The 24853-nt window shown below is 53.4% G+C and overlaps 10 non-coding genes across 10 annotated transcripts; 5 read left to right on the plus strand and 5 right to left on the minus strand.

The window, feature by feature from the left end:
• Nucleotides 1-1704: 1704 nt before the first annotated feature.
• LOC148841731 (U1 spliceosomal RNA) lies at nt 1705-1874 on the minus strand. Its single transcript, XR_016091698.1, has one exon. It is a non-coding gene; the product is annotated as a U1 spliceosomal RNA (small nuclear RNA).
• A 7002-nt stretch (nt 1875-8876) lies between these two features.
• LOC148841732 (5S ribosomal RNA) lies at nt 8877-8995 on the plus strand. The gene has a single exon (XR_016093090.1). It is a non-coding gene; the product is annotated as a 5S ribosomal RNA (ribosomal RNA).
• A 1704-nt stretch (nt 8996-10699) lies between these two features.
• On the minus strand, nt 10700-10863 carry LOC148841733 (U1 spliceosomal RNA). Its single transcript, XR_016091633.1, has one exon. It is a non-coding gene; the product is annotated as a U1 spliceosomal RNA (small nuclear RNA).
• Nucleotides 10864-12742: 1879 nt separating this feature from the next.
• On the plus strand, nt 12743-12861 carry LOC148841734 (5S ribosomal RNA). The gene has a single exon (XR_016093092.1). It is a non-coding gene; the product is annotated as a 5S ribosomal RNA (ribosomal RNA).
• Nucleotides 12862-14565: 1704 nt separating this feature from the next.
• Nucleotides 14566-14729, minus strand: LOC148841735 (U1 spliceosomal RNA). Its single transcript, XR_016091813.1, has one exon. It is a non-coding gene; the product is annotated as a U1 spliceosomal RNA (small nuclear RNA).
• A 1875-nt stretch (nt 14730-16604) lies between these two features.
• On the plus strand, nt 16605-16723 carry LOC148841736 (5S ribosomal RNA). Its single transcript, XR_016093095.1, has one exon. It is a non-coding gene; the product is annotated as a 5S ribosomal RNA (ribosomal RNA).
• Nucleotides 16724-18427: 1704 nt separating this feature from the next.
• On the minus strand, nt 18428-18591 carry LOC148841737 (U1 spliceosomal RNA). The gene has a single exon (XR_016091833.1). It is a non-coding gene; the product is annotated as a U1 spliceosomal RNA (small nuclear RNA).
• Nucleotides 18592-20463: 1872 nt separating this feature from the next.
• Nucleotides 20464-20582, plus strand: LOC148841738 (5S ribosomal RNA). The gene has a single exon (XR_016093097.1). It is a non-coding gene; the product is annotated as a 5S ribosomal RNA (ribosomal RNA).
• Nucleotides 20583-22286: 1704 nt separating this feature from the next.
• On the minus strand, nt 22287-22450 carry LOC148841739 (U1 spliceosomal RNA). Its single transcript, XR_016091937.1, has one exon. It is a non-coding gene; the product is annotated as a U1 spliceosomal RNA (small nuclear RNA).
• Nucleotides 22451-24322: 1872 nt separating this feature from the next.
• On the plus strand, nt 24323-24441 carry LOC148841740 (5S ribosomal RNA). The gene has a single exon (XR_016093098.1). It is a non-coding gene; the product is annotated as a 5S ribosomal RNA (ribosomal RNA).
• The last annotated feature ends 412 nt before the right edge of the window (nt 24442-24853 follow it).

The raw sequence follows: 24853 nt of genomic DNA on the forward strand, positions 1-24853 counted from the left end.
TTTGCTCTCTCGGCCAGCAGGGGTCGCCGTTGGTGCCGTAGGCTTTGGGAGGAAGAACTCGAGTATGGACATTTATTTCCCGAAAATACCAAACATTTCAATCTTCCCACTTTTGTTTCCTTCGGCAACGCTGAGTGGCAAACGGTATCGCGACGGTCATCCACTTTCTAGGCATGCCAGTTCAGAAAGAGAAGCTCCCTCACATCCCTTCAGATGCTCAAGAAAAATGATCAATATCCTGATCTCTAAAGATGGCTCTTTTAATGGCATGCATGTGATTCGTATTAGAAAAAAAACACGTTTGTAAAACGAATATCGAAGCTGCCTCTAAATCTGCAATTGAAGGTCAGTCAATAGCAAGTGACAGTCAATGTGTCGACCTCACACCTTGGTCTTCTGGTTGGATTAGCGATGTGTTGCATGCTGGCAAGAACTCAGTTTCAATGCTGGGGTATAATGACTCATGGAGAGCTTTTGGTGTTGGATTTTGTTCTTAAGATTTACAGTATTTCTCTCTCTCTCTCTCTCTCTATATATATATATTATGAGTGCAGGACATAAGGTAGTCAGGTGACATTGCACTACAAACTGGTACACACACGTGCAATAGACTGAACTCCAAAGTCAAACTGATGGAGTGTGAGAAAAACAATAAAGGATTACTGTACCTGGACAGAGAGCGGGAGAAAGCAAGAATCAGTCAGACCACCAAGGTCAGACAAGCTGAAAGATCACAAATTAAGTACCTTATCACGAGGTGAACATTTAACGTGTATAACCAGAAGAAAGATTGTATTTTGTAGGGCTTGTGCTGCAGTAGCTGTGAAACCCTCATGCTGGGTAGTAGTCTCTGCTACTAAGTTGAGGCTTAGGGGGTGAGAGCCAGTTGAACCGCCTCTACAACAGCTACAGCCAAACAGAAAAGCTGAAGGCTTTCCATACGGCTGTGTCCCGAGAGGTCCAGTCAGCACAACAGAAACTGAGTACGAGGGGATCGCGAGACCCGAGGATAAAATGCAGGACCATTAAAACATCTGAATCAATGTGGGTTTGAGTGGGTGAATCATGCCGCCGTCAAAACAACATTAACAGCACTATGTGAACCCCATGTTACCTGGTCCGAGGACAGATTCGGTCACCTTCCGCTGTAGCATGCATACCGTGCTTCAAAAGGCAGAAAAGGAAATCTAGAAACAAAGTGATAGAGAAAGAGAAGAAGGGGGCAAATATTCAGAACATGTCTGTAGGATCATTCATTTCTACTTCTCAGGGATTCCTTGTGTATTTTTATTACAGTGCGCTCTGCTGGGTAAGGACTATTCGCTACTCTAGAAGCCACTGGTCTAGAAGAAGACGAATGCATTCTTCAAAGCCACCCAAGGCCCTTTGTATCCAACAGAGCACAGATTCTCGAACAAAATGAGCAGGGATGGATTCAGAGTGAGCAGAAAAAAAGGGAAAAACCGAGTTAAGAACAAGAAAGCATAGCGTATGTCTGTAACGGGCACTAACACGAGTACCATGTCGTCTGCCAGTGCTCGTGAAAAACCCCAGGGCGTCTTTCTAATAACCCCCCTCTATGAAGCGGTTTCACCAGCATGTTGTGCTGCTCACGGGGGGGGGGCTGCCGAGCGCGGAAGCCCAGCACAGCTCCCCAGCACACAGCACACAGCAAAGCCGCATCTGTTATTGGACCAAGCACATCAGGGGAGAGCGCGAACGCAGTCCCCCACTACCAGAAATTATGCAGTCGAGATTCCCACATTTGGGGAATTCGCAGGGGTCAGCACAGCCGGAGTGCAATGGCCGAGCCTCGCCCTGGGTGAACCGATTTCAATTTTTAAGAACTTTATTTTCTTTTCACAAAAAAGTACAGGACATCACAATTTAGAACGCTTTACATTAATATACATACTTAAAACAGTATATATGATCACATCTCATTACATTTTGACACGGTACCAGTTACATAGCAACAATTTCTTTTTTTCTGGTGCAAATCACATTCTTTACTTAAACATGATAATGTTTTTCACAGTTTCTTGAGATATTGACCTATGCTCTCTATTTCCCACAGATTTTCTGCTTCCTCCCTCCCTTCTCTCCACAGATCTCTGAGGTAATAGTTCTCTCGGGTGATGAACAGGGCCAGGCTACCTGCTGCCTTGACTGGGACCTCGATGCCTTTGAACAGCCCCATGTTCCTCACTCTCCACAGGGCGTCTTTCCCACTGTTCACCATGGCCCAGATCCTGTCAAACACGTCAGGAGGAAGTTTGACAGGAGAAATGCCGTATATGACGAAAGCAGCGGTCAGGGTAAATTGGGGCGAGAGAGCTTGCAACCAATTTTCAAACTGTGCCCAGAAGGCCTTAGCAAAAAAGCAGGACCACAGGAGATGGGTCACATTCTCCTCCTCGCCGCAGCCCACCCTAACGCAGCGAGGGCTGGGGGTGAGGCCCCTACGGTACAAGAAAGTTCGTACCGGTAAGCACTGGTGGACGACACTCCAGGCTAAATCTCTGTGAATGTTGCACAGAAACTTAGAGGATGTGTGTTTCCACACCTTCCTTGTTTGGGCTGATGTTAAAATGCCCACAGGGGTCTGCCTATTGTTCTGGGGTGCAACGAAATCTTCCAGTTTTTGGACGCTGACATCTCGGAGGGGAATATGGCCAATTGGGTGAGATCTTAGAAAACTTTTAACTGTCCCATAAATTGCAGGGCATGTGTCAGAGAGTGGGACATCCAGCTTGGGTCTGACACCCCACACTCTGAACACCTCCCTACCTATCCAGAGCCTGGAAAAATAAGTCCAGGTACGCGCTGCAGGTGCTGTTGCAAAGCCTCTCAGCACAGAGGCCAGGAAAATGCACAGCAGCTTCGTAGTAATATCTGGGACAGACTTCCCCCCTGAGGGTAGCGGCCTGTACATTATTTCCCTTCTGAGTCTTTCCTGCTTCCCACCCCATAGAAATTGAAACATCAATCTCCTCAGCACCGCCGCAACACGGTGTGGGATTGGGAAGGTAGAAGCCAGAAAATTCAAGACAGGCAAGAGCTCAGCTTTGATGACCAGCACCTTCCCTGTCATGGTGAGGTCTCGGTCCTTCCATTGCATCAGTTTTTTGTTTAAGATTGGCAATTTGTTCTGCCAATTTACTGTTCCCATCTCTTCTCCAAAATACACCCCCAGGACCTTAATTCTCTTCTCTTGCAGCCTGAGATCATGTCCTTCTTTTGGCTCCCTCCAGTTCTGATAAAAAATCTCACTCTTAGATTTGTTAATTTTTGCAGAGGAAGCCAAAGAGAAACGATCACAGCACTGCAGAGCTCTGCTAATTGAGGCATTGTCAGAGAGGAGCAGGGTGACGTCATCCATGTATAGAGATGTCTTTACCTCTCCTCCCCCACTTCCAGGCACTGGTATCCCATTAATGGCCTGATCCTGGCGCAAGGCACAGGCTAAGGGCTCCATAGCCAAAACGAATAACAAGGGGGATAATGGGCAGCCCTGCCTCACCCCTGAACAGACTTCAAAGGGGCGTGATCTATTGCCATTAACCATTACTCTGCTGTTGCTACCTGTGTACAGCAGGTTAATCCACTTTCTCATGATGGGGCCAAACTTCATGTGCTCAAGTACCGATGTCAAGTACTGCCGGTTTAGGCGGTCAAAGGCCTTTTCTAGGTCTACACCTAAAATGCACAGAGGGAGGGAGCGGTCCTCCGAGTACAGACAGACATCCCTCAACAAGGCCAGGTTGTCGCTCATCAGGCGTCCTGCTATCCCACAAGTCTGTTCTTTCCCTACCAGTGAGGCCACTACATTTTGTAGGCGCAGGAAAAGGGCTTTGGACAGGATCTTAGTGTCCACGCCTAACAGGCTGAGGGGTCTCCAGTTCTTTATGTCATTCTTTGCTCCTTTCTTAAACAAGAGAGAGATAGTGCCTTCTCTTAAGGAGTCAGGCAGCAATTCTGTCTTATAGCTTTCCTCGAATAGGAGCAGTAGCGGATCCTGAAGCAGATCCCAAAAGGTGCAATAAAATTCTTTAGGGAGCCCGTCAGCACCCGGAGTTTTCCCCTTCTGTAAGCTCTCCATAGCCTGTCTCAGCTCTTCTACTGTCAAATCCCTCTCAAGTACTTCCCTATCTTCTTCACTCAAAACGTTTTCTAGCTTTGAGGTGAAAAAATGAATTTCTTCATCCTTTACCTCTGTAGAGCTGTACAGTCTTGAGTAGAAGGCCTCGGTGCAGGAGAGGATAGCACTCGGCTCTGTTCTCTCTCGTCCCTCCTCATCAACTACACTTTCCATGACAGACTTGGAGCCTACCACTTTCCTGAAAAAGAAGCGAGTACACTTCTCATTTTCTTCCAAGAACTGCACTCTGCTTCTTAACAGCACTCCTCGACTACTTTCTTCGGCTATGCTCCGGATGTCCTTTTTTAAAAGGGTGATATCCTCGAGCACATCGAAGCCACTGTGCAGCATCGTGTAGAGACGCTGCAGCTGCCTCTGTTTCCTGGCTAGCACTCCTCTCCGTCTGGCAGCAGCCTTCCTTCCCTCAGCCATGAAAAAGGCCTTTGTCCTCACCTTCACCTCCTCCCACCACTCTCCTACTGACCCGTACAGACACTGCAAGGACAGCCACTGTGATAGTTTCTCCTTGTAGCGGGATACTACCCCCTCGTTCTCTAGCAGCTTTGTGTTGAGTTTCCAGAGGCCTGGGCCAAAGACAGTCCCGCCCTGGAGTTCCACTCTACACCCTAAAGCCTGATGATCTGAGAAGAAGACAGGCTGAAGAGTGACCCCAACAACTTTCACTCTCGCTGAGACAAAGCAATAGTCAATTCTGGAGCTGCTATTCCTCCCTGACCATGTATATCCTGCTGTTGTGGGATATATACATCTATATGTGTCTGAGAGTTTAAAGTCTTGAACTAAGTTTTGCAGGGCCAGTGAGCTGGAATCCAATTTTATCGGAGAGCTAGACTGCCTGTCTGTGTGCTCTAAGATACAATTAAAATCCCCTCCCACTATCACGTCTGTGCTACATAACAATAGGGGAGAGAGTGCCTTGAGTAGCTCCACCCTTCCTCCCACGTCGGTAGGACAATACACATTGATTAGCCGCAGGTTAACGGTCCCCCATTCCACATCCACACACAGCAACCTGCCATCTATGACCCTCTGAATACTTTTCAATTTGAAAGCCCATCCTTTGAAAAGAATGGCCACGCCAGAGGCTCTGTTGTTATTGTCCCCTGACCAAACAGAAGGCCCTTTATCCCACCTATCTTCAAAGCTTTTATACCTCTCTTGATAGGCTAAAGCACACTCCTGCAACATCAACACATCTCCCTCTCTCTGCTGGAGGTAATCAAAGACAGACTGACATTTAACTCTGTCATTGATACCTCTGGTGTTAAGAGAAATTATGTTTAGAGCCATATTACATAAGAAAGTGGAACCAGTCTTTACAAAACACATTTCTCTTCTGTCTCACCTGTTACCTTCTTCTTTTTCTTTTTCTTCTTACCAATTTCCTGCCAGCCATCCTCTGAATGAGCCTTCATCAGGGTGGCAGCAGTAAAAGCGTTCACAGAGTCCATTTCAAGGAAGGGGCTAGAGGGAGGGGTGGAGGGGTTCCAGCTGTCCCCATCGCCATGCTCTCCTTCCTCCTCGCTCGGGGAGAAAACAGAGTCATTTTTCCTTTTCCTCACGTCCAGCTCCTGGGAGCACTGAGGGGAAAGGGGTGCAGCCGATGCACCAGTCTCCTCTTCCCCCTCACCCACCAGCTGCTGCAGATCCTCCGTGATGGACTGGATGGAGGAGAGGAGGGCATCTGTAGCACTTGCAGAGTCTGGGAAAAGCAGCTCCGCTGAATCCTGGTTATCCTCGCTGGACCCGCTCCACCGGGGGGCCCCACACTGGCCCTCGTTCTGAGGAGCAGGAGTGGGGGAGGGGTCCTCGCTGTTCTCGGGGGTTTTCAAACCCTCGTGCTTGTCTGGTGCAGTCTGCGGTTGTGGGGGCGTAGTGGATCTTTCTTCCACCGGCCCCGGAGCCACAGCAGGACTGATCCTGGCTGGAGGCTGAGAGTCTTTGTCCAACAAGGGTTCTTTGTTTGACTTGTTGTTTGCTTTGGCTTTTCGGGCCGGTTTGGCTGAAACAAGCACTGCCTCATCCTTTCTCATTTTGAGTTTATTGGCGTAGGCGTGAGGGCAGTTCTTAAAAACGTGTCCTTCCGAGCCACATAAATTGCACTTTGGCAGCATTGAACAGTCAGAGGCTAAATGTCCCTGTTTGCCACAGGTCTTGCAGCATTTCACAGTGCAGGACGATGCCAGGTGTCCCACAGCACCACAGCGCCGACACACCTTTGGTTGTCCCACATAAAAAACATAGCCATTGCAGGCGCCCAGCCGGATTGTAGAGGGCAGGTGCCTTAAGCCTCCATTTACATTGTCCGGTAGCAAGCGAACCTCGAATTTCCTTGCTCCTGTTTTTATACCGTCAACATCTCTAACCTCAGTTCCATGGTGGACGGTGCAGTACTGGTTAAGCCAGGTGTGAATGTCCTCCGTCTTTGCCAGTTCCGAGAACATAACAACATGCACGGTTTTCCTCTCTCTCTGTGTCAAAGGCTGCAAGTTGATCTTCTCAAGAGCAGGAACTTTCCCTCTTTTTGCCTCAAACACATCCACACATTGTTCAAACAGAGGATAGGTAGCAAATACAACCTCAAATGCTTTCTGACCTGGGAGAGCGAAGATGAAATCCAAGTGCCGAGGTTCAAAGCCAAGTTCCTTCTGCAACACTTTTCTGCTGAACTGCATACGATCCATGAAGAGGTCATCCAAAAGCTCAAAACGCACAGCATTCTTGCGGGATCCAAAAGTTGCCATTTCGTAAACTGCTAAACAAACACTGCTTCCACAAAACAAGAAAACAATCCAACAACTCCACCTACAGGCTGATCAAGGTATCTCCCCTGCCAGGTAAGTATGAATTGTACAGGCCCCTGCAAGCGGCCCGCACCCACAGCACAGCACTCGCAGCCTAGGCCAGCTCCTCGCCCTGCACGCCACCGCCTCCTGCTGGGCCCACTCTTTCACACACTCACACGCCACACCAACACTCAAAAGTGTGGGCAAAACGAGAAAACGAGCGCGCCGTTTCCTACACATCTGCAGTCGCCATTTCGCCATCGCAGCATGTCCCGGGATGCAATTCGGCCTCATTTACATATCACCAGACCGGCAGATCGCTACGCAAGCTCGCGACGTGCGCCTGCCACACACCGAACAAACACCGGAGCCTCTTCAGCAATTTCCGAAAAACGCGCCTGCTCGCCTGCCCCCAAGGCTCCGTCTCTTACCTGCTCTCCAGAGCCTGCTGCCTTCCGTGCTTTTCCCTCGGCACCGCTGCACCGCACCGCACACAACTCCTGCAGCGGGGGGAGAAAGTTTCCACGCTCCGCCGCAGGGAAGGCTCGCTCCGTGCGCACACGTCCTTTCAATGCCAGTTCAACAAGTGCTCCGCATTAGCAGCATCGGGGCTCCGGCGTGTCGCGCCTCACCTCACCTCGCACAGCCCCCTTCCTTCAATGTCTGGCGCTGGGCACGCCCCGCTCTCCTCCACCTCATCTTATCGCGTGTGACCTCCGACAATGGCCACAATGCCGGGGAATGGCACCTGTAAAGTGTTAATTGGGGCACAGGAACAGCCCGCCTCGTCTCGGGGGCCGGCTTCAAAGACAATACAGCAAGCACAGCGGGGCGGGGGAAGAAGACGACACGACACTCGCAGGCACATTCAGCTCCGGCGGGAACGAGTCCTCCGTCGGTCTTTTCAAGTGCTGAGAGCCGAGTAATCCCCAGTGACTAGGTCTCACCCTGCGACTCTCGACTGGGCTCACCCACGGCAGCCCAGCAGGTGTGAGCCCGGCCGGCACCCGGATGGGAGATTCCCCCCGGGAAAGCTCAGGTTGCTGCTGCTGCTGCTGCTGCTGCTGCTGCTCCTGCGAGAGGGGTGACTGGGACCAGTAGGGAGCGCTCACCCTGCGGGCTGTGTGGCTCTCTTATGCCCCAGCATCCTCATGGCGACACTCTGCTGCACAAACAGGCGCCGTCCTTCGGGGGAGGCGTAAAACCGAGGTGTCCTGACCCTCCTTGGCCATTCCAAATCCCAGGGCGTCTCTCAAGAAAGAGTCACGGGGGTGTTACCCATCAGTCGGGCTCTCCTCCTAATCCCCGTCTCACCTGTAACAATCAATAATGAGGCCCCCTGTCCCGTGATATTGTACTTGTCTCCTGGCCGCTGGCTGGCGCCGTGAGATTTAGTGCTCGCGCAAGAGACCGGGGCAGGGCGCGAACGCGGCCCCCCGCCCCCCACAAAGTGTGCGCTCCAGGTTCCCTCTCGGGGCTCTGCAGCACAGCGTCCCGGCGCTTCCTCCTCGCCGGCCGCCGGGACAGCGGAAAGGCAGCGAGAAGGAGCCTCTTGCTCTGACGCCGCAAGGCCACAAGAGGGCGGAGGCGCCGCGCGTCTGGCCGACGTGTAGGGCCGGTGCGCTTTATGTGCCGAAATAAAACGCGACAGCCCCGAAATGTTTTCAGAGTGCTGTGCACTGGAGGTTTCTGTCTTGTGAAGACTTGCCTTGTGCTCCTCCGTGCAGTTTGTTTGTCCTGCTCCAGTGCGGGACAAGAGCAGGGCAAGCCAACTGAAGGGAGCACATTCGCCAACATCCAGGCACGCACTGAGTTCGAAAGCGGCTCCTTTCCAAAGAATCGCACATGAACGATCCCTCAGTCCCGCCCAGGGGGCACGGCGCCCCCGCCACACAGCTTCAAGTAGCGAGTCCGGCGCCCCGGCTTTCGCTTACGGCCACACCACCCTGAACACGCCCGATCTCGTCTGATCTCGGAAGCTAAGCAGGGTCGGGCCTGGTTAGTACTTGGATGGGAGACCGCCTGGGAATACCAGGTGCTGTAAGCTTTTGCTCTCTCGGCCAGCAGGGGTCGCCGTTGGTGCCGTAGGCTTTGGGAGGAAGAACTCGAGTATGGACATTTATTTCCCGAAAATACCAAACATTTCAATCTTCCCACTTTTGTTTCCTTCGGCAACGCTGAGTGGCAAACGGTATCGCGACGGTCATCCACTTTCTAGGCATGCCAGTTCAGAAAGAGAAGCTCCCTCACATCCCTTCAGATGCTCAAGAAAAATGATCAATATCCTGATCTCTAAAGATGGCTCTTTTAATGGCATGCATGTGATTCGTATTAGAAAAAAAACACGTTTGTAAAACGAATATCGAAGCTGCCTCTAAATCTGCAATTGAAGGTCAGTCAATAGCAAGTGACAGTCAATGTGTCGACCTCACACCTTGGTCTTCTGGTTGGATTAGCGATGTGTTGCATGCTGGCAAGAACTCAGTTTCAATGCTGGGGTATAATGACTCATGGAGAGCTTTTGGTGTTGGATTTTGTTCTTAAGATTTACAGTATTTCTCTCTCTCTCTCTCTCTCTATATATATATATTATGAGTGCAGGACATAAGGTAGTCAGGTGACATTGCACTACAAACTGGTACACACACGTGCAATAGACTGAACTCCAAAGTCAAACTGATGGAGTGTGAGAAAAACAATAAAGGATTACTGTACCTGGACAGAGAGCGGGAGAAAGCAAGAATCAGTCAGACCACCAAGGTCAGACAAGCTGAAAGATCACAAATTAAGTACCTTATCACGAGGTGAACATTTAACGTGTATAACCAGAAGAAAGATTGTATTTTGTAGGGCTTGTGCTGCAGTAGCTGTGAAACCCTCATGCTGGGTAGTAGTCTCTGCTACTAAGTTGAGGCTTAGGGGGTGAGAGCCAGTTGAACCGCCTCTACAACAGCTACAGCCAAACAGAAAAGCTGAAGGCTTTCCATACGGCTGTGTCCCGAGAGGTCCAGTCAGCACAACAGAAACTGAGTACGAGGGGATCGCGAGACCCGAGGATAAAATGCAGGACCATTAAAACATCTGAATCAATGTGGGTTTGAGTGGGTGAATCATGCCGCCGTCAAAACAACATTAACAGCACTATGTGAACCCCATGTTACCTGGTCCGAGGACAGATTCGGTCACCTTCCGCTGTAGCATGCATACCGTGCTTCAAAAGGCAGAAAAGGAAATCTAGAAACAAAGTGATAGAGAAAGAGAAGAAGGGGGCAAATATTCAGAACATGTCTGTAGGATCATTCATTTCTACTTCTCAGGGATTCCTTGTGTATTTTTATTACAGTGCGCTCTGCTGGGTAAGGACTATTCGCTACTCTAGAAGCCACTGGTCTAGAAGAAGACGAATGCATTCTTCAAAGCCACCCAAGGCCCTTTGTATCCAACAGAGCACAGATTCTCGAACAAAATGAGCAGGGATGGATTCAGAGTGAGCAGAAAAAAAGGGAAAAACCGAGTTAAGAACAAGAAAGCATAGCGTATGTCTGTAACGGGCACTAACACGAGTACCATGTCGTCTGCCAGTGCTCGTGAAAAACCCCAGGGCGTCTTTCTAATAACCCCCCTCTATGAAGCGGTTTCACCAGCATGTTGTGCTGCTCACGGGGGGGGGGCTGCCGAGCGCGGAAGCCCAGCACAGCTCCCCAGCACACAGCACACAGCAAAGCCGCATCTGTTATTGGACCAAGCACATCAGGGGAGAGCGCGAACGCAGTCCCCCACTACCAGAAATTATGCAGTCGAGATTCCCACATTTGGGGAATTCGCAGGGGTCAGCACAGCCGGAGTGCAATGGCCGAGCCTCGCCCTGGGTGAATCTCCTTCTTGATCAAGGTATCTCCCCTGCCAGGTAAGTATGAATTGTACAGGCCCCTGCAAGCGGCCCGCACCCACAGCACAGCACTCGCAGCCTAGGCCAGCTCCTCGCCCTGCACGCCACCGCCTCCTGCTGGGCCCACTCTTTCACACACTCACACGCCACACCAACACTCAAAAGTGTGGGCAAAACGAGAAAACGAGCGCGCCGTTTCCTACACATCTGCAGTCGCCATTTCGCCATCGCAGCATGTCCCGGGATGCAATTCGGCCTCATTTACATATCACCAGACCGGCAGATCGCTACGCAAGCTCGCGACGTGCGCCTGCCACACACCGAACAAACACCGGAGCCTCTTCAGCAATTTCCGAAAAACGCGCCTGCTCGCCTGCCCCCAAGGCTCCGTCTCTTACCTGCTCTCCAGAGCCTGCTGCCTTCCGTGCTTTTCCCTCGGCACCGCTGCACCGCACCGCACACAACTCCTGCAGCGGGGGGAGAAAGTTTCCACGCTCCGCCGCAGGGAAGGCTCGCTCCGTGCGCACACGTCCTTTCAATGCCAGTTCAACAAGTGCTCCGCATTAGCAGCGTCGGGGCTCCGGCGTGTCGCGCCTCACCTCACCTCGCACAGCCCCCTTCCTTCAATGTCTGGCGCTGGGCACGCCCCGCTCTCCTCCACCTCATCTTATCGCGTGTGACCTCCGACAATGGCCACAATGCCGGGGAATGGCACCTGTAAAGTGTTAATTGGGGCACAGGAACAGCCCGCCTCGTCTCGGGGGCCGGCTTCAAAGACAATACAGCAAGCACAGCGGGGCGGGGGAAGAAGACGACACGACACTCGCAGGCACATTCAGCTCCGGCGGGAACGAGTCCTCCGTCGGTCTTTTCAAGTGCTGAGAGCCGAGTAATCCCCAGTGACTAGGTCTCACCCTGCGACTCTCGACTGGGCTCACCCACGGCAGCCCAGCAGGTGTGAGCCCGGCCGGCACCCGGATGGGAGATTCCCCCCGGGAAAGCTCAGGTTGCTGCTGCTGCTGCTGCTGCTGCTGCTCCTGCTCCTGCGAGAGGGGTGACTGGGACCAGTAGGGAGCGCTCACCCTGCGGGCTGTGTGGCTCTCTTATGCCCCAGCATCCTCATGGCGACACTCTGCTGCACAAACAGGCGCCGTCCTTCGGGGGAGGCGTAAAACCGAGGTGTCCTGACCCTCCTTGGCCATTCCAAATCCCAGGGCGTCTCTCAAGAAAGAGTCACGGGGGTGTTACCCATCAGTCGGGCTCTCCTCCTAATCCCCGTCTCACCTGTAACAATCAATGATGAGGCCCCCTGTCCCCTGATATTGTACTTGTCTCCTGGCCGCTGGCTGGCGCCGTGAGATTTAGTGATCGCGCAAGAGACCGGGGCAGGGCGCGAACGCGGCCCCCCGCCCCCCGCCCCCCACAAAGTGTGCGCTCCAGGTTCCCTCTCGGGGCTCTGCAGCACAGCGTCCCGGCGCTTCCTCCTCGCCGGCCGCCGGGACAGCGGAAAGGCAGCGAGAAGGAGCCTCTTGCTCTGACGCCGCAAGGCCACAAGAGGGCGGAGGCGCCGCGCGTCTGGCCGACGTGTAGGGCCGGTGCGCTTTATGTGCCGAAATAAAACGCGACAGCCCCGAAATGTTTTCAGAGTGCTGTGCACTGGAGGTTTCTGTCTTGTGAAGACTTGCCTTGTGCTCCTCCGTGCAGTTTGTTTGTCCTGCTCCAGTGCGGGACAAGAGCAGGGCAAGCCAACTGAAGGGAGCACATTCGCCAACATCCAGGCACGCACTGAGTTCGAAAGCGGCTCCTTTCCAAAGAATCGCACATGAACGATCCCTCAGTCCCGCCCAGGGGGCACGGCGCCCCCGCCACACAGCTTCAAGTAGCGAGTCCGGCGCCCCGGCTTTCGCTTACGGCCACACCACCCTGAACACGCCCGATCTCGTCTGATCTCGGAAGCTAAGCAGGGTCGGGCCTGGTTAGTACTTGGATGGGAGACCGCCTGGGAATACCAGGTGCTGTAAGCTTTTGCTCTCTCGGCCAGCAGGGGTCGCCGTTGGTGCCGTAGGCTTTGGGAGGAAGAACTCGAGTATGGACATTTATTTCCCGAAAATACCAAACATTTCAATCTTCCCACTTTTGTTTCCTTCGGCAACGCTGAGTGGCAAACGGTATCGCGACGGTCATCCACTTTCTAGGCATGCCAGTTCAGAAAGAGAAGCTCCCTCACATCCCTTCAGATGCTCAAGAAAAATGATCAATATCCTGATCTCTAAAGATGGCTCTTTTAATGGCATGCATGTGATTCGTATTAGAAAAAAAACACGTTTGTAAAACGAATATCGAAGCTGCCTCTAAATCTGCAATTGAAGGTCAGTCAATAGCAAGTGACAGTCAATGTGTCGACCTCACACCTTGGTCTTCTGGTTGGATTAGCGATGTGTTGCATGCTGGCAAGAACTCAGTTTCAATGCTGGGGTATAATGACTCATGGAGAGCTTTTGGTGTTGGATTTTGTTCTTAAGATTTACAGTATTTCTCTCTCTCTCTCTCTCTCTATATATATATATTATGAGTGCAGGACATAAGGTAGTCAGGTGACATTGCACTACAAACTGGTACACACACGTGCAATAGACTGAACTCCAAAGTCAAACTGATGGAGTGTGAGAAAAACAATAAAGGATTACTGTACCTGGACAGAGAGCGGGAGAAAGCAAGAATCAGTCAGACCACCAAGGTCAGACAAGCTGAAAGATCACAAATTAAGTACCTTATCACGAGGTGAACATTTAACGTGTATAACCAGAAGAAAGATTGTATTTTGTAGGGCTTGTGCTGCAGTAGCTGTGAAACCCTCATGCTGGGTAGTAGTCTCTGCTACTAAGTTGAGGCTTAGGGGGTGAGAGCCAGTTGAACCGCCTCTACAACAGCTACAGCCAAACAGAAAAGCTGAAGGCTTTCCATACGGCTGTGTCCCGAGAGGTCCAGTCAGCACAACAGAAACTGAGTACGAGGGGATCGCGAGACCCGAGGATAAAATGCAGGACCATTAAAACATCTGAATCAATGTGGGTTTGAGTGGGTGAATCATGCCGCCGTCAAAACAACATTAACAGCACTATGTGAACCCCATGTTACCTGGTCCGAGGACAGATTCGGTCACCTTCCGCTGTAGCATGCATACCGTGCTTCAAAAGGCAGAAAAGGAAATCTAGAAACAAAGTGATAGAGAAAGAGAAGAAGGGGGCAAATATTCAGAACATGTCTGTAGGATCATTCATTTCTACTTCTCAGGGATTCCTTGTGTATTTTTATTACAGTGCGCTCTGCTGGGTAAGGACTATTCGCTACTCTAGAAGCCACTGGTCTAGAAGAAGACGAATGCATTCTTCAAAGCCACCCAAGGCCCTTTGTATCCAACAGAGCACAGATTCTCGAACAAAATGAGCAGGGATGGATTCAGAGTGAGCAGAAAAAAAGGGAAAAACCGAGTTAAGAACAAGAAAGCATAGCGTATGTCTGTAACGGGCACTAACACGAGTACCATGTCGTCTGCCAGTGCTCGTGAAAAACCCCAGGGCGTCTTTCTAATAACCCCCCTCTATGAAGCGGTTTCACCAGCATGTTGTGCTGCTCACGGGGGGGGGGCTGCCGAGCGCGGAAGCCCAGCACAGCTCCCCAGCACACAGCACACAGCAAAGCCGCATCTGTTATTGGACCAAGCACATCAGGGGAGAGCGCGAACGCAGTCCCCCACTACCAGAAATTATGCAGTCGAGATTCCCACATTTGGGGAATTCGCAGGGGTCAGCACAGCCGGAGTGCAATGGCCGAGCCTCGCCCTGGGTGAACCTCCTTCTTGATCAAGGTATCTCCCCTGCCAGGTAAGTATGAGTTGTACAGGCCCCTGCAAGCGGCCCGCACCCACAGCACAGCACTCGCAGCCTAGGCCAGCTCCTCGCCCTGCACGCCACCGCCTCCTGCTGGGCCCACTCTTTCGCACACTCACACGCCACACCAACACTCAAAAGTGTGGGCAAAACGAGAAAACGAGCGCGCCGTTTCCTACACATCTGCAGTCGCCATTTCGCCATCGCAGCATGTCCCGGGATGCAATTCGGCCTCATTTACATATCACCAGACCGGCAGATCGCTACGCAAGCTCGCGACGTGCGCCTGCCACACACCGAACAAACACCGGAGCCTCTTCAGCAATTTCCGAAAAACGCGCCTGCTCGCCTGCCCCCAAGGCTCCGTCTCTTACCTGCTCTCCAGAGCCTGCTGCCTTCCGTGCTTTTCCCTCGGCACCGCTGCACCGCACCGCACACAACTCCTGCAGCGGGGGGAGAAAGTTTCCACGCTCCGCCGCAGGGAAGGCTCGCTCCGTGCGCACACGTCCTTTCAATGCCAGTTCAACAAGTGCTCCGCATTAGCAGCGTCGGGGCTCCGGCGTGTCGCGCCTCACCTCACCTCGCACAGCCCCCTTCCTTCAATGTCTGGCGCTGGGCACGCCCCGCTCTCCTCCACCTCATCTTATCGCGTGTGACCTCCGACAATGGCCACAATGCCGGGGAATGGCACCTGTAAAGTGTTAATTGGGGCACAGGAACAGCCCGCCTCGTCTCGGGGGCCGGCTTCAAAGACAATACAGCAAGCACAGCGGGGCGGGGGAAGAAGACGACACGACACTCGCAGGCACATTCAGCTCCGGCGGGAACGAGTCCTCCGTCGGTCTTTTCAAGTGCTGAGAGCCGAGTAATCCCCAGTGACTAGGTCTCACCCTGCGACTCTCGACTGGGCTCACCCACGGCAGCCCAGCAGGTGTGAGCCCGGCCGGCACCCGGATGGGAGATTCCCCCCGGGAAAGCTCAGGTTGCTGCTGCTGCTGCTGCTGCTCCTGCTGCTCCTGCTCCTGCGAGAGGGGTGACTGGGACCAGTAGGGAGCGCTCACCCTGCGGGCTGTGTGGCTCTCTTATGCCCCAGCATCCTCATGGCGACACTCTGCTGCACAAACAGGCGCCGTCCTTCGGGGGAGGCGTAAAACCGAGGTGTCCTGACCCTCCTTGGCCATTCCAAATCCCAGGGCGTCTCTCAAGAAAGAGTCACGGGGGTGTTACCCATCAGTCGGGCTCTCCTCCTAATCCCCGTCTCACCTGTAACAATCAATGATGAGGCCCCCTGTCCCGTGATATTGTACTTGTCTCCTGGCCGCTGGCTGGCGCCGTGAGATTTAGTGCTCGCGCAAGAGACCGGGGCAGGGCGCGAACGCGGCCCCCCGCCCCCCACAAAGTGTGCGCTCCAGGTTCCCTCTCGGGGCTCTGCAGCACAGCGTCCCGGCGCTTCCTCCTCGCCGGCCGCCGGGACAGCGGAAAGGCAGCGAGAAGGAGCCTCTTGCTCTGACGCCGCAAGGCCACAAGAGGGCGGAGGCGCCGCGCGTCTGGCCGACGTGTAGGGCCGGTGCGCTTTATGTGCCGAAATAAAACGCGACAGCCCCGAAATGTTTTCAGAGTGCTGTGCACTGGAGGTTTCTGTCTTGTGAAGACTTGCCTTGTGCTCCTCCGTGCAGTTTGTTTGTCCTGCTCCAGTGCGGGACAAGAGCAGGGCAAGCCAACTGAAGGGAGCACATTCGCCAACATCCAGGCACGCACTGAGTTCGAAAGCGGCTCCTTTCCAAAGAATCGCACATGAACGATCCCTCAGTCCCGCCCAGGGGGCACGGCGCCCCCGCCACACAGCTTCAAGTAGCGAGTCCGGCGCCCCGGCTTTCGCTTACGGCCACACCACCCTGAACACGCCCGATCTCGTCTGATCTCGGAAGCTAAGCAGGGTCGGGCCTGGTTAGTACTTGGATGGGAGACCGCCTGGGAATACCAGGTGCTGTAAGCTTTTGCTCTCTCGGCCAGCAGGGGTCGCCGTTGGTGCCGTAGGCTTTGGGAGGAAGAACTCGAGTATGGACATTTATTTCCCGAAAATACCAAACATTTCAATCTTCCCACTTTTGTTTCCTTCGGCAACGCTGAGTGGCAAACGGTATCGCGACGGTCATCCACTTTCTAGGCATGCCAGTTCAGAAAGAGAAGCTCCCTCACATCCCTTCAGATGCTCAAGAAAAATGATCAATATCCTGATCTCTAAAGATGGCTCTTTTAATGGCATGCATGTGATTCGTATTAGAAAAAAAACACGTTTGTAAAACGAATATCGAAGCTGCCTCTAAATCTGCAATTGAAGGTCAGTCAATAGCAAGTGACAGTCAATGTGTCGACCTCACACCTTGGTCTTCTGGTTGGATTAGCGATGTGTTGCATGCTGGCAAGAACTCAGTTTCAATGCTGGGGTATAATGACTCATGGAGAGCTTTTGGTGTTGGATTTTGTTCTTAAGATTTACAGTATTTCTCTCTCTCTCTCTCTCTCTATATATATATATTATGAGTGCAGGACATAAGGTAGTCAGGTGACATTGCACTACAAACTGGTACACACACGTGCAATAGACTGAACTCCAAAGTCAAACTGATGGAGTGTGAGAAAAACAATAAAGGATTACTGTACCTGGACAGAGAGCGGGAGAAAGCAAGAATCAGTCAGACCACCAAGGTCAGACAAGCTGAAAGATCACAAATTAAGTACCTTATCACGAGGTGAACATTTAACGTGTATAACCAGAAGAAAGATTGTATTTTGTAGGGCTTGTGCTGCAGTAGCTGTGAAACCCTCATGCTGGGTAGTAGTCTCTGCTACTAAGTTGAGGCTTAGGGGGTGAGAGCCAGTTGAACCGCCTCTACAACAGCTACAGCCAAACAGAAAAGCTGAAGGCTTTCCATACGGCTGTGTCCCGAGAGGTCCAGTCAGCACAACAGAAACTGAGTACGAGGGGATCGCGAGACCCGAGGATAAAATGCAGGACCATTAAAACATCTGAATCAATGTGGGTTTGAGTGGGTGAATCATGCCGCCGTCAAAACAACATTAACAGCACTATGTGAACCCCATGTTACCTGGTCCGAGGACAGATTCGGTCACCTTCCGCTGTAGCATGCATACCGTGCTTCAAAAGGCAGAAAAGGAAATCTAGAAACAAAGTGATAGAGAAAGAGAAGAAGGGGGCAAATATTCAGAACATGTCTGTAGGATCATTCATTTCTACTTCTCAGGGATTCCTTGTGTATTTTTATTACAGTGCGCTCTGCTGGGTAAGGACTATTCGCTACTCTAGAAGCCACTGGTCTAGAAGAAGACGAATGCATTCTTCAAAGCCACCCAAGGCCCTTTGTATCCAACAGAGCACAGATTCTCGAACAAAATGAGCAGGGATGGATTCAGAGTGAGCAGAAAAAAAGGGAAAAACCGAGTTAAGAACAAGAAAGCATAGCGTATGTCTGTAACGGGCACTAACACGAGTACCATGTCGTCTGCCAGTGCTCGTGAAAAACCCCAGGGCGTCTTTCTAATAACCCCCCTCTATGAAGCGGTTTCACCAGCATGTTGTGCTGCTCACGGGGGGGGGGCTGCCGAGCGCGGAAGCCCAGCACAGCTCCCCAGCACACAGCACACAGCAAAGCCGCATCTGTTATTGGACCAAGCACATCAGGGGAGAGCGCGAACGCAGTCCCCCACTACCAGAAATTATGCAGTCGAGATTCCCACATTTGGGGAATTCGCAGGGGTCAGCACAGCCGGAGTGCAATGGCCGAGCCTCGCCCTGGGTGAACCTCCTTCTTGATCAAGGTATCTCCCCTGCCAGGTAAGTATGAGTTGTACAGGCCCCTGCAAGCGGCCCGCACCCACAGCACAGCACTCGCAGCCTAGGCCAGCTCCTCGCCCTGCACGCCACCGCCTCCTGCTGGGCCCACTCTTTCGCACACTCACACGCCACACCAACACTCAAAAGTGTGGGCAAAACGAGAAAACGAGCGCGCCGTTTCCTACACATCTGCAGTCGCCATTTCGCCATCGCAGCATGTCCCGGGATGCAATTCGGCCTCATTTACATATCACCAGACCGGCAGATCGCTACGCAAGCTCGCGACGTGCGCCTGCCACACACCGAACAAACACCGGAGCCTCTTCAGCAATTTCCGAAAAACGCGCCTGCTCGCCTGCCCCCAAGGCTCCGTCTCTTACCTGCTCTCCAGAGCCTGCTGCCTTCCGTGCTTTTCCCTCGGCACCGCTGCACCGCACCGCACACAACTCCTGCAGCGGGGGGAGAAAGTTTCCACGCTCCGCCGCAGGGAAGGCTCGCTCCGTGCGCACACGTCCTTTCAATGCCAGTTCAACAAGTGCTCCGCATTAGCAGCGTCGGGGCTCCGGCGTGTCGCGCCTCACCTCACCTCGCACAGCCCCCTTCCTTCAATGTCTGGCGCTGGGCACGCCCCGCTCTCCTCCACCTCATCTTATCGCGTGTGACCTCCGACAATGGCCACAATGCCGGGGAATGGCACCTGTAAAGTGTTAATTGGGGCACAGGAACAGCCCGCCTCGTCTCGGGGGCCGGCTTCAAAGACAATACAGCAAGCACAGCGGGGCGGGGGAAGAAGACGACACGACACTCGCAGGCACATTCAGCTCCGGCGGGAACGAGTCCTCCGTCGGTCTTTTCAAGTGCTGAGAGCCGAGTAATCCCCAGTGACTAGGTCTCACCCTGCGACTCTCGACTGGGCTCACCCACGGCAGCCCAGCAGGTGTGAGCCCGGCCGGCACCCGGATGGGAGATTCCCCCCGGGAAAGCTCAGGTTGCTGCTGCTGCTGCTGCTGCTGCTGCTCCTGCTCCTGCGAGAGGGGTGACTGGGACCAGTAGGGAGCGCTCACCCTGCGGGCTGTGTGGCTCTCTTATGCCCCAGCATCCTCATGGCGACACTCTGCTGCACAAACAGGCGCCGTCCTTCGGGGGAGGCGTAAAACCGAGGTGTCCTGACCCTCCTTGGCCATTCCAAATCCCAGGGCGTCTCTCAAGAAAGAGTCACGGGGGTGTTACCCATCAGTCGGGCTCTCCTCCTAATCCCCGTCTCACCTGTAACAATCAATGATGAGGCCCCCTGTCCCGTGATATTGTACTTGTCTCCTGGCCGCTGGCTGGCGCCGTGAGATTTAGTGCTCGCGCAAGAGACCGGGGCAGGGCGCGAACGCGGCCCCCCGCCCCCCACAAAGTGTGCGCTCCAGGTTCCCTCTCGGGGCTCTGCAGCACAGCGTCCCGGCGCTTCCTCCTCGCCGGCCGCCGGGACAGCGGAAAGGCAGCGAGAAGGAGCCTCTTGCTCTGACGCCGCAAGGCCACAAGAGGGCGGAGGCGCCGCGCGTCTGGCCGACGTGTAGGGCCGGTGCGCTTTATGTGCCGAAATAAAACGCGACAGCCCCGAAATGTTTTCAGAGTGCTGTGCACTGGAGGTTTCTGTCTTGTGAAGACTTGCCTTGTGCTCCTCCGTGCAGTTTGTTTGTCCTGCTCCAGTGCGGGACAAGAGCAGGGCAAGCCAACTGAAGGGAGCACATTCGCCAACATCCAGGCACGCACTGAGTTCGAAAGCGGCTCCTTTCCAAAGAATCGCACATGAACGATCCCTCAGTCCCGCCCAGGGGGCACGGCGCCCCCGCCACACAGCTTCAAGTAGCGAGTCCGGCGCCCCGGCTTTCGCTTACGGCCACACCACCCTGAACACGCCCGATCTCGTCTGATCTCGGAAGCTAAGCAGGGTCGGGCCTGGTTAGTACTTGGATGGGAGACCGCCTGGGAATACCAGGTGCTGTAAGCTTTTGCTCTCTCGGCCAGCAGGGGTCGCCGTTGGTGCCGTAGGCTTTGGGAGGAAGAACTCGAGTATGGACATTTATTTCCCGAAAATACCAAACATTTCAATCTTCCCACTTTTGTTTCCTTCGGCAACGCTGAGTGGCAAACGGTATCGCGACGGTCATCCACTTTCTAGGCATGCCAGTTCAGAAAGAGAAGCTCCCTCACATCCCTTCAGATGCTCAAGAAAAATGATCAATATCCTGATCTCTAAAGATGGCTCTTTTAATGGCATGCATGTGATTCGTATTAGAAAAAAAACACGTTTGTAAAACGAATATCGAAGCTGCCTCTAAATCTGCAATTGAAGGTCAGTCAATAGCAAGTGACAGTCAATGTGTCGACCTCACACCTTGGTCTTCTGGTTGGATTAGCGATGTGTTGCATGCTGGCAAGAACTCAGTTTCAATGCTGGGGTATAATGACTCATGGAGAGCTTTTGGTGTTGGATTTTGTTCTTAAGATTTACAGTATTTCTCTCTCTCTCTCTCTCTCTATATATATATATTATGAGTGCAGGACATAAGGTAGTCAGGTGACATTGCACTACAAACTGGTACACACACGTGCAATAGACTGAACTCCAAAGTCAAACTGATGGAGTGTGAGAAAAACAATAAAGGATTACTGTACCTGGACAGAGAGCGGGAGAAAGCAAGAATCAGTCAGACCACCAAGGTCAGACAAGCTGAAAGATCACAAATTAAGTACCTTATCACGAGGTGAACATTTAACGTGTATAACCAGAAGAAAGATTGTATTTTGTAGGGCTTGTGCTGCAGTAGCTGTGAAACCCTCATGCTGGGTAGTAGTCTCTGCTACTAAGTTGAGGCTTAGGGGGTGAGAGCCAGTTGAACCGCCTCTACAACAGCTACAGCCAAACAGAAAAGCTGAAGGCTTTCCATACGGCTGTGTCCCGAGAGGTCCAGTCAGCACAACAGAAACTGAGTACGAGGGGATCGCGAGACCCGAGGATAAAATGCAGGACCATTAAAACATCTGAATCAATGTGGGTTTGAGTGGGTGAATCATGCCGCCGTCAAAACAACATTAACAGCACTATGTGAACCCCATGTTACCTGGTCCGAGGACAGATTCGGTCACCTTCCGCTGTAGCATGCATACCGTGCTTCAAAAGGCAGAAAAGGAAATCTAGAAACAAAGTGATAGAGAAAGAGAAGAAGGGGGCAAATATTCAGAACATGTCTGTAGGATCATTCATTTCTACTTCTCAGGGATTCCTTGTGTATTTTTATTACAGTGCGCTCTGCTGGGTAAGGACTATTCGCTACTCTAGAAGCCACTGGTCTAGAAGAAGACGAATGCATTCTTCAAAGCCACCCAAGGCCCTTTGTATCCAACAGAGCACAGATTCTCGAACAAAATGAGCAGGGATGGATTCAGAGTGAGCAGAAAAAAAGGGAAAAACCGAGTTAAGAACAAGAAAGCATAGCGTATGTCTGTAACGGGCACTAACACGAGTACCATGTCGTCTGCCAGTGCTCGTGAAAAACCCCAGGGCGTCTTTCTAATAACCCCCCTCTATGAAGCGGTTTCACCAGCATGTTGTGCTGCTCACGGGGGGGGGGCTGCCGAGCGCGGAAGCCCAGCACAGCTCCCCAGCACACAGCACACAGCAAAGCCGCATCTGTTATTGGACCAAGCACATCAGGGGAGAGCGCGAACGCAGTCCCCCACTACCAGAAATTATGCAGTCGAGATTCCCACATTTGGGGAATTCGCAGGGGTCAGCACAGCCGGAGTGCAATGGCCGAGCCTCGCCCTGGGTGAACCTCCTTCTTGATCAAGGTATCTCCCCTGCCAGGTAAGTATGAGTTGTACAGGCCCCTGCAAGCGGCCCGCACCCACAGCACAGCACTCGCAGCCTAGGCCAGCTCCTCGCCCTGCACGCCACCGCCTCCTGCTGGGCCCACTCTTTCGCACACTCACACGCCACACCAACACTCAAAAGTGTGGGCAAAACGAGAAAACGAGCGCGCCGTTTCCTACACATCTGCAGTCGCCATTTCGCCATCGCAGCATGTCCCGGGATGCAATTCGGCCTCATTTACATATCACCAGACCGGCAGATCGCTACGCAAGCTCGCGACGTGCGCCTGCCACACACCGAACAAACACCGGAGCCTCTTCAGCAATTTCCGAAAAACGCGCCTGCTCGCCTGCCCCCAAGGCTCCGTCTCTTACCTGCTCTCCAGAGCCTGCTGCCTTCCGTGCTTTTCCCTCGGCACCGCTGCACCGCACCGCACACAACTCCTGCAGCGGGGGGAGAAAGTTTCCACGCTCCGCCGCAGGGAAGGCTCGCTCCGTGCGCACACGTCCTTTCAATGCCAGTTCAACAAGTGCTCCGCATTAGCAGCGTCGGGGCTCCGGCGTGTCGCGCCTCACCTCACCTCGCACAGCCCCCTTCCTTCAATGTCTGGCGCTGGGCACGCCCCGCTCTCCTCCACCTCATCTTATCGCGTGTGACCTCCGACAATGGCCACAATGCCGGGGAATGGCACCTGTAAAGTGTTAATTGGGGCACAGGAACAGCCCGCCTCGTCTCGGGGGCCGGCTTCAAAGACAATACAGCAAGCACAGCGGGGCGGGGGAAGAAGACGACACGACACTCGCAGGCACATTCAGCTCCGGCGGGAACGAGTCCTCCGTCGGTCTTTTCAAGTGCTGAGAGCCGAGTAATCCCCAGTGACTAGGTCTCACCCTGCGACTCTCGACTGGGCTCACCCACGGCAGCCCAGCAGGTGTGAGCCCGGCCGGCACCCGGATGGGAGATTCCCCCCGGGAAAGCTCAGGTTGCTGCTGCTGCTGCTGCTGCTGCTGCTCCTGCTCCTGCGAGAGGGGTGACTGGGACCAGTAGGGAGCGCTCACCCTGCGGGCTGTGTGGCTCTCTTATGCCCCAGCATCCTCATGGCGACACTCTGCTGCACAAACAGGCGCCGTCCTTCGGGGGAGGCGTAAAACCGAGGTGTCCTGACCCTCCTTGGCCATTCCAAATCCCAGGGCGTCTCTCAAGAAAGAGTCACGGGGGTGTTACCCATCAGTCGGGCTCTCCTCCTAATCCCCGTCTCACCTGTAACAATCAATGATGAGGCCCCCTGTCCCGTGATATTGTACTTGTCTCCTGGCCGCTGGCTGGCGCCGTGAGATTTAGTGCTCGCGCAAGAGACCGGGGCAGGGCGCGAACGCGGCCCCCCGCCCCCCACAAAGTGTGCGCTCCAGGTTCCCTCTCGGGGCTCTGCAGCACAGCGTCCCGGCGCTTCCTCCTCGCCGGCCGCCGGGACAGCGGAAAGGCAGCGAGAAGGAGCCTCTTGCTCTGACGCCGCAAGGCCACAAGAGGGCGGAGGCGCCGCGCGTCTGGCCGACGTGTAGGGCCGGTGCGCTTTATGTGCCGAAATAAAACGCGACAGCCCCGAAATGTTTTCAGAGTGCTGTGCACTGGAGGTTTCTGTCTTGTGAAGACTTGCCTTGTGCTCCTCCGTGCAGTTTGTTTGTCCTGCTCCAGTGCGGGACAAGAGCAGGGCAAGCCAACTGAAGGGAGCACATTCGCCAACATCCAGGCACGCACTGAGTTCGAAAGCGGCTCCTTTCCAAAGAATCGCACATGAACGATCCCTCAGTCCCGCCCAGGGGGCACGGCGCCCCCGCCACACAGCTTCAAGTAGCGAGTCCGGCGCCCCGGCTTTCGCTTACGGCCACACCACCCTGAACACGCCCGATCTCGTCTGATCTCGGAAGCTAAGCAGGGTCGGGCCTGGTTAGTACTTGGATGGGAGACCGCCTGGGAATACCAGGTGCTGTAAGCTTTTGCTCTCTCGGCCAGCAGGGGTCGCCGTTGGTGCCGTAGGCTTTGGGAGGAAGAACTCGAGTATGGACATTTATTTCCCGAAAATACCAAACATTTCAATCTTCCCACTTTTGTTTCCTTCGGCAACGCTGAGTGGCAAACGGTATCGCGACGGTCATCCACTTTCTAGGCATGCCAGTTCAGAAAGAGAAGCTCCCTCACATCCCTTCAGATGCTCAAGAAAAATGATCAATATCCTGATCTCTAAAGATGGCTCTTTTAATGGCATGCATGTGATTCGTATTAGAAAAAAAACACGTTTGTAAAACGAATATCGAAGCTGCCTCTAAATCTGCAATTGAAGGTCAGTCAATAGCAAGTGACAGTCAATGTGTCGACCTCACACCTTGGTCTTCTGGTTGGATTAGCGA

The sequence above is a fragment of the Atractosteus spatula genome, chromosome 1, assembly GCF_055471065.1.
Source record: "Atractosteus spatula isolate fAtrSpa1 chromosome 1, fAtrSpa1.hap1, whole genome shotgun sequence".
Classification (NCBI taxonomy): Eukaryota; Metazoa; Chordata; class Actinopteri; order Semionotiformes; family Lepisosteidae; genus Atractosteus; species Atractosteus spatula.